Genomic DNA, 9,711 nt, shown 5'->3' on the forward strand with positions numbered 1-9,711 from the left:
AATTGATATGAAGAAGCACGATGAAAAGAAACAAGGAACGACAAGAAGTGTCAGCAGCAGGAATCACATGAAGGAAAGAAAAGCCAAACCAAAGGAAAATGACAAACGTAGCATGAAACGCATGAAGAAATAAGACAAAACACGCGGCAGACCAAAACAAAGCTAATCTGCTACGGTAGAAATGGCGTGAGAGGCAAACACAGAAGATAGCAGAGCAAGCACAGAAGGGCCAGGGCAGCACCAACCTGTACCCAGCCAATACAAGGGAGGTGGGCCCACGGTCAAGGGGATTCAGAGGGCGTGGTTTGGTGGTGGGGGGAAAAGTGGGTCTATATTTGGTTTCCTGCCGTGACTTCTTTTGGGGAATATATCTTGCTAAGATGATATCTTATCCAAAAGAAGTAATAAATGGTTGGGACCATCTGATGCATGTCATAGAGCTAGGTAGTGAGGTAGAGGTACACAACAGGAACAAACAAAAGGGAATTTTGTCGTGAAATGGGTAGTGGTGCAGCAAACATGAACTGAACAATGGCAGTGGTCTGGGCAACCAATGGGTGAGTGGGTAATCTTGAAATGATGTCCACAACAAACTAAAAACAGTTAGTGAATCCCTAGGGGTAAAAGGGAGAAATCCCATTGAATCAGTTTGTTATAAAAGGAAGGTAACCGGGCAGAAAAAAGGGAGGGAGGGAAGGGAAGAGGAAAAATAGAGAAAGAAAAGGAAAAACAGGGAAAGAGAAAAAAAACACCGAAAGAGAGAGACCCAATGGAGGGAAGCGCTTAAGGGAGGAAAACCCATGGTAAGAGAGTAGTAAGCACCCAGAGGGAGGTACTCAGGAAAAGGAAAGACCAAAAAGGGGGAACAACACACGGCAGGAGAGTAATAAAAAACTAAGAGTAAAGAAAGAACGGAGAGAAAGAAAGAAAGTGGTAAAACAAAGAGAGAAAATACGGAAGGAATAGGGGCATGCATCAATAGACTATCTTTTCCCTCCCTCTTAGCAAACCCACTCTTTGATGTCCCCAAAAGTAATAGCTAGTAGCCATTTAGGTCTATTCTCCAAAATGCACAACTTTGATGGCAAAAGCCTATGACAAGGTTGTTCAAGTTGGGGTTTGGGTTCTTTCTTGGTTTACTTATCCTATAGGAAGATTCAATACTTGATTTTGATTGCAAATATATTTGATTTCTCTCATTATAAATTATATCTGCTGTATTTAGTTATCCTGCTGTAGCACGTTTTTATCACGTCTGCTGCATCAATTGTCCTGCTGTGGTATCTTTACTTTTTGTACTAGTTATACAACTGTAGCACCTTTTCATTATATGTACCGTGTCAGCTATTATACTAGCTAAACCTTTTATGTGGAAGTTTTCTTCTTTATTTGTTATTACGTGTTTCACTGTTGACATAAACTAATCATTATCCTGCCATAAGTATATACATACCTATATCTTGTTTCTCATGTTCTGCAAAATATATTTTATATATGTATATGTGAATACGTATAAGTATATACACTCATATATGTATGTATATATTTGAGAATATGCTAACCCATTTAAACTAACATTTGTTTGATGGGTATTTTCTTTGAGCTTTAGATTTGTTTATGTGCAGGAAGTAGAAAAATATTTCTGCAGTAAAAACGAAGAGTAGTCATTCACATTGCAAAAGGTTTTACTGCATGGCAGAAGGCTCTAAAGCACAGCAGACAGCTTTAAAGCACAACAGACAGCTTTAATGCACAGCAAGAAGCTTTGTTGCACAGCAGGAAGCTTTATTGCACAGTAGAAAGTTTTGCTACATAACAAAAAAGTCAATCCTGTGGCAGAAACTGGAGAAAAATTCCTTTTGTGGCAAAAACTGGAGAAAAGTTACTTCTGCGGCAGAAATAGAGGATAAACACCACGTTCTGCCCGCTGTAAGCATGCTCCTAGTAGACGAGACATAGTTTGCGCACAAGTCGGACCAAATTGAGTTGCAGTTGGACCGGTCTCAACTCCCTTACTCAGAATACTCGGGCCCAATACCGCAGGAGGCAGCCCAGCCCACTTTAACCACAAAAAGGCCCACCACAACCCCTTACTTCTATCTGGTTTCCAACACATCTTATACTCCCTAAACCCCCTTGCTGATGAGTCATATATTGTAACCCTAAAGCTCGGCACAACATCCATTTCCTGAACATGTAAACCCCTGAAGAAGCTTACATCCCCAAAAAGGACCCCATTAATGAACTTTATAAGCTCAGCCACACTTGCCTCCTTATCTCTGCAAAATCTAAACAATTTTGGATAACTGACAGCAAGAGGTGTCTCCCTACACCAAGGATCGTGCCAAAATTTTACCCTCGACCCATCACCAATATCATATAGAATGTAACGAGACATGGAAGGCCATCCCTGATTAATATTTTTCCATAAACCAACACCATAAGAACCAGAAACAGAACTGGAACACCAACCACCCCATCTACAACCATATTTCACCTCTATCACTTGCCTCCAAAGGGCATCCTTTTTAAGCCCAAATCTCCAAAGCCACTTCTTAAGTAGAGCTTCATTAAAAAGACTCACTTTCCTTATCCCTAAGCCTCTTGAAGATAAAGGAGTACAAAGTACAAACAACAACCCATTTAACAAGGTGAAATTTTGGTTCATCCCCTATCCCACCCCATAAGAAATTTCGCTGAATTTTTGTAATTCGATTAGCCACAGCAGTAGGAATAGGAAATAAAGATAGAAAAATAAGTAGGTAAATTTGATAGAATGCTTTTAATTAACGAAACTCTACCTCCCTTGGATAAATACAAACGTTTCCATCATGCTAATCTCCTTTTCATCTTCTCTAGAATCGGGTTCCATATTGTATGATCCTTGAATTTAGCACTCAAAGGAAGACCCAAGTATTTCATTCGAAGGATACCTTACTTACAGCCAAGAATAGTCAATAGTAACTCAATATTATGCATCACTCCCACAAGAACCAATTTTGACTTGCCCAGGTTTATTTTTAGACCAATACCCGTCTCAAACCAAATAAGCACCATACGGAAAATCAGAAGCTAATCAAGATTGATATCACAAAAAATTAGAGTGTCATCAGCAAAGAGGAGATGAGACACCACTAAAGATCTTCCCTCTAAATTGCCCACACAAAAGCTTGATAGGCGACCTTCATTTACAGCTTTTTCTAACATTCTTCCAAGGGCTTCCATGACTGAGACAAATAGCAAAGGAGACAAAGGATCGCCTTCTCTCAAACCTATAGAACTCTAGAAAAACCTACAGGGAGAACCGTTAATCAAAATAAAGAAATAAATAGTAAATAGATAAAAGAAAATTCAACGTCTCCACTTATTAGAGAACACCTTACGTTCTAACAACTTCATAAGAAATCCCCAATTTACATAATCAAAATCCTTCTCAACATCTAGTTTGCAAAGTAACCTTGGTAGAACAGTCTTCAATCTACTATCAAGGTATTCATTAGCAATAAGGACAGGGTCAAGAATTTGCCTATTCTTCACAAAAGCATTCTGTGAAGATGAGATTATATCTGTCATGACCGTGCGTAGTTAAATAGCCAAGATTTTAGCAATAATTTTATAAACCCCCCCTCCCCCTCCAAAACAAGACTAATTGGGCAAAAATCCTTGACATCAGTTGTGGCAGAATTTTTTGGGATGAAAGTAATGAAAGTTGCATTCAGACTTTTCTCAAACTGACATTTTGCAAAAAAAATGATGAAAGACAGCCATAAGATCAGGTTTGAGGATCTCCTAGCAAGCTTGAAAAAATGCCATTGGAAACCCATCTGGCTCAGGAGATTTATCACCATTGAAATTCTAAATAACGTCCTAAATCTCTGCCTCCTCAAAAGGTCTCTCTAACAAACCGCATTATCTCCGGATATCATTGGAAATTCGTGCAATCTGGAAAAGGTCAAACCACCTATTGTTCAGAGTATAAATTCATGAAAATTGAGTTATACAGTTCTCAATCATACCCTGATCAAAAGACAAACTGCCATTAACCAACAGATTCTTAATACCATTGTTTCTTATGTTAGAATTCACCATCTTGTGAAAAAATCTTGTATTGGAATCCCCCTAGACTTTTGTCTTCAACTAATCTCTTTTAATAAAGTGAACTTCTTAATCTCTATACAGAGATTAATCTGTTCTAGTTTCTCCTCAACTGTTAAAGTATGCGTCTCCCCTCTAGCATCCAACACATTCAACTTACTCCAAAGGTGCTGCTTCTTAAAGGTGACATTGTCAAACTCCGTTTCATTCCACTTTTTTAGATCCAATTTCAAAGCTGTCAACTTCTTAGCCAATATATAGCTAGGAGTACCTTGGAACTTATAAGATGCCCACCAAACCTTCACTTTATCTACAAACTCCTTTGTCCTCAGCCACATATTTTCAAACCGAAAAGGAATTCTCCCTCTCCGTTGACTCCCCCCCTCCAACAAAATTGGAAAATGATCTAATAGTACTCTAGACAACATTTTTTTGGGAGGAAAGAGTGAACTGATCTGCCAGAATTGGAGAGAAAAGAAACCGGTCTATTCTTGACGCTGAGGATGTATTAGACCAAGTGTAAAGACTCCTTTCCATAGGTATATCCATTAGCCCATGAAGAGAGATGAAGTCAAAAAAGCCATGCATAGCTTGGGTATAACTTACACCCCCTAATCTCTTTGATGGAAAATGGATTATATTAAAGTCACCTCCTAGACACCATGGCAAATCCCACCAACTAATTAGCCCGGTCAATTCCTCCCACATTTTTCAATGCTTTCTGTTAGAATTTGGCCCATAGACACCTAAGAAAGCCCACTCAAATTGATCACCAACATTTTTAAATTTGCAAGAAACAGAAGAAAAAAAATCTCGCGGCTTCCTCCACCTTTTCCACCACCCTTCGATCCTACATCAATAAAACACCTCTAGAAGCACCTTTAGAACCCAAGTATAGCCAATCAATGTAAGGACAACTCCAAATGCTTCGAACAATTCCTCTAGTAATCCACTCGAGTTTAGTCTCCTACAAACACACAATATTAGCCTTCCAAGTACGTAGCAAATTACGAATCTGAAGCTGCTTTTCCAACATATTTAAGCCTTTGACATTCCAAGACAATAGCTTCACATTCATTGAGAAACAAGCAGAGCTCTATCCCTATTAATACCTTTACGCCTTGTTGAGGTAGAGCCATAATTAATCGAGTTGAAAAGACCCCTCCGCTCTCGAATACTTTTCACTCCCGAACTTTTCAAATTTCATGTGTTCTTTTCCAAATTAGCCTTCCGCTTTAACTCAGCTTCAATAGCCAACAAAAAGTTAGTTGCTTGCTTTTCCAAACCCTATATAGATGTTCCTAGAAAATTATCAAATTCATTGAATCTATTTTGGAACCACTTTGAATATAGCTCTTGCCTTGTTGTACTCTCAACACCTACTGCTTCCTGTCCTTTTGAGGCCAAAGGTAAAGAGAAAGCCAATGGTTCAACAACTAGAATTGAGAAACACTCTTCATTTGGTAGCTCAGCTTCCTCCGATAAGGTATCTGAAACCCAATCCTCCACAACTGCTACATCTCCTTCCATCTCAGTTTGTTTTGAAGTAAAATATTTTTTGGAAATGTTTTCCCATTTTCAGGTATTTGTTTAGAGGTAAAATATGGTTAGACTTGTAAAATATTTTCCATTGACTGTAAAACCCTTTATAAAAACTAGTAAGTTGCCCATGCGTTGTACGGATAATATTGTAATGTTTTATGTAAGATGGTTTTTGAGAATATTGTACATATATTATAGCGTAATTGTTATAGAATTTTGTTAGTAATGAGTTCATCGTAAGAAGCAACAACAAAAAAATTTGCCAGTAAGGATTTCGGCGATTTGAGTAATGAATTCATTGTAAGAAGTAACAACAAGAAAAACTGCCCGTAGGTATTTCGGGTGCTTAATGATGGTGGGAGGCCAGCATGATGATAGTAGCGGCCCCTTAGATTTCTCTCTTTCTCTCTCTTACAAATGTTTTGTCAATCCCAAGTCTTCTATTTTGGTAATAGTGAAACACTGCGTTTCATTTAACAATCCACAACATTTTTGTGTCTCTCTATCTCTCTCCATGGCCTCATCTAGTTAGTTATATTATTCCTTAATTGTTATTTTTGCTTTTGTATTTATTACTAAAATGGTTGGTATGCTAAAAGACATGAAGAAGAGAAAAAGATGTGGTGTAAGCATAGGCAATTAATGAAAGATTAATGAGATAACAGTAAAAATAAACTAATGTGATATTTTGGATAACAGTAAAAAAATTAATGAAAAGAGGTAAAAAAAAAGTTAAATGCAACATTAGAGCGTCACATGTTAGGACTTTATGCGGGAGTGCATGAGGTCTCTGCTTATATATATATATATATATATATTGATTTGAAAATTTGGTACAACATTTTCCAAAAACACACAATGGCTTCCCCTTCCCTATCTAGTCGCTAGGTTATCAGTTCGGTGGCCAGAAACACCATTTCGGAGACCTGTGCCGATGGTTTGGTGGCCAAATACTCCACTTTGGCAACTAATGTTTGTGGTTCGATGGCTAGAGACTCTCCTCTAGTGATTGGCGCTAGTGGACCAGTGTTCGAAGACTTTGCTCCAGCGATTCAGTGGTAAGAGATGCCTCACCGGCGATTAGTGATGGCAGTTTAATGGTTGAAGACGCCGCATCGACAATCAATGTCAGTAGTCCAGTGAACAAAGACAACGCACTGCAACTAGTGGTCTAGTAACCTAAGATGTCGTTTTGTTGATCGATGTTGGTGGTTCGATCACTGGAGATATTGCTCTAACAGTGATTGTTGACAATCTAGTTGTCGGAACCACCAATCTGACTCTATCTGGTCATCAGACCTCGAGCACCAGCAGCTTCGGTGTTGAGCCATTGGTTTTGGTTGTTTGCTTGAAAAATTTTACTTGTCATATCAAACACCTGAAAATATTTTACTTCAAAACAAGTGGAACAAAATATGAAAATAAGGGAGAAGGAAACTGAAGTATTCTTTTTTAAGGAAACAACATTTTTGGTTCTTCAAATTACCACAATGTCCTTATTTATATCTCCATATTGTGAAGTAAGCAAACCATTACATTACCAAGATGTAGGAGTTAGATAATACAATCCACCATTTAGGAATACAAAAATCTATGACCACACCTTTTTGTGCCACAATTTTACAACAACTTTGATGTGGCAGACTGAGTGGTGGGTCCATGTGAATTTATGAAGGTGACAGGTAACCAATACATAGAATAGTTTTGGAAAAAAAGATGTGGTAAAGGGTGTAATCCTAAAAATACTCTTTAGGAATTTGCTGCAAGAATAGTACAACATAATCAGTACTACTATATACTCATAAATTTTCACTCACACATACACTACGGCTTCAATAGAGACAGAGTATTGTAGTATCAACTTATCGGTTCAAGAATAAAATAGGCAGAAAAAGGTTGAATGTTTTGTAGGAGACCAAGGACAAATTTGCAGTTACCATGAAGTTTGGTGTGAATGAAACAAGTAGCATTTCCAGATAATTTTAGTGTAGCGAGTCACAAAATGTGGCATAGAAGTTTAAGAAAACCTTATAAGCTGACCCATAATATCAAATCATTGGATGACTCATGGATATAACAGTTTCAACGAAGAAACAGGGAACTTCAACTATCACCTACAATATACATGTCCATTGCAAACCCTGATCTGTCATGCAATAGATCCCAAATATAGTGTGTTTGTGATTAATGACCTTGTTGAATTATCGTTAACGTCCATGGTTTGTTTGGATGGCAGGATTTGAGCACATGGATTTGGATTTGAGTGATTAAATTCTAAATACATTGTTTGAATTGTTTTAAAAGGGTCCAAAGTTTGGATTTGACAAATCCACTTAAGATTTTAAAAATCCATAAAACGTACTTCAATATTTATAGATTTGGAATTAAGGTATTTCAAATCCATTACTTTAAAATTCAAATCCTAATCTAAATCCAAATTCAACTATCCAAACGCAACCGTATTGAATTTCCCATTTTATAAGTGGCCTCTTTGTCTAAGATTTCCCTTTGAGATCACATAAGGAAGGACAAACATAACACTGGGCCATTCCCAGCGATTTTCAGAACAGATGCCAAAACCATTGACAATTAATTGAACTCTTTGTAAAACTCTAAAGCGGTTGACCTTCTTAAGGTTTGGGTTTTTGTAGTACCACTGTGATCTCACTATTTTGGTTAAACTTTTTCCTCGACACACGTGGAAGCCTAAGCCATGTATCCTTGTATTTCCCGTATTTATTTGTTCTGTTTTTCTACTTCTATATCTCGCATAAGCCTACGAAAACTAACTTCCCTTTTGAGCATCAACTAAGTTGGCTATATCAAATAAGCAAGTTAGTGGCACAAAAACTTAAAGATGCAATGAATGAAACACAGGCCATTATCTGATATTTTATTTTAATTTAAAAAAAAAAAAGAAAAAAAAAAGGAAAAGAAAAGAAAGAAGAAACATTGGGCTACACTAAAGTGTTAAGGAGTGCAACCCTCACACCAATTCAAGCCACATATGTTAATGAGTTACGTGCAAGAGGGACACAGGGTTGATCTAAGGAACCTAATGGGTCAAGATGATGCCAAGTGCGAGGAATATGGGACTGGACATTTCACATGAGCCTTCTGGCTCAAACTCAATAAGAAGAAGAAGTAAACTCCAAAAGATGGAAATACTTTGAATAGAGGTACAGAAGAACATCTTGCAAGGCATGCAACAGTTCATGGACAATGCATGTTGTAACTCGACTATGTTATGTAATGCCTTTTGAAGGAATAATTTATGTGAACTGTATAATTGTAAAGGTACGTACTGCACAATATCTTAGCAAGGCAGTCATAGAAAATGCATGTTTTGATTTGAATTTCTTATGTTAACAATTCCTGTTATCTGAAAAAAAAAATGATTTACACATAATTTGTTTAACTTGATAAATTTACAATAGTTCTTATTACACTAAATCAACACATTATTTAATAAATTAACGACAGTTCTTATTACACCGAATCAATAATTACTTGCAAATTAAAGGCTTGCAAGCCGCGCAAATTTTGACTGTCCGATAAAATAAGAAAACAAGGAAGCTAAAACAAGGGGGGAAGGCAATGAGAGCAACTGCTGCCACAATAGCTAAGTGGTTATGATGAAACCCAAGGTAATCTTCTAAGAAGGCAATAACTGTTTTGATTTCTCCAAATACCATATTAAGTGATCACGATGTAGGATTCAGAGAATACAATCAGATGGTCCAGATCCACTACTCTGGAATTTGCTGCAATAGCACAACACCGGCAGTTCTACCATATCCTCTTTTAAGTCTTAGCACCCACACACTCTATGACCACAACAGAGAGGAGTTTTCTAGTGTTAGCTTACCGGTTTAGGAATTAAAAATCAGCAAGGAGGTTGAATGTTGTGTAGAAGGCTTAGGCAAAAATTGCAACTTGTGTCAATCACACAAGTAGCATTCCCAAATAATTGGAGTACAGCAAGGCACATAATGTTGCATAGAAATAACAAAAAAACCTTATAAGCTGACCATAATATCCAATCATTGGATAGGTGATTGTCACAGTAATAGC

The sequence above is a fragment of the Quercus robur genome, chromosome 3 (assembly GCF_932294415.1).
Source record: "Quercus robur chromosome 3, dhQueRobu3.1, whole genome shotgun sequence".
Lineage (NCBI taxonomy): Eukaryota > Viridiplantae > Streptophyta > Magnoliopsida > Fagales > Fagaceae > Quercus > Quercus robur.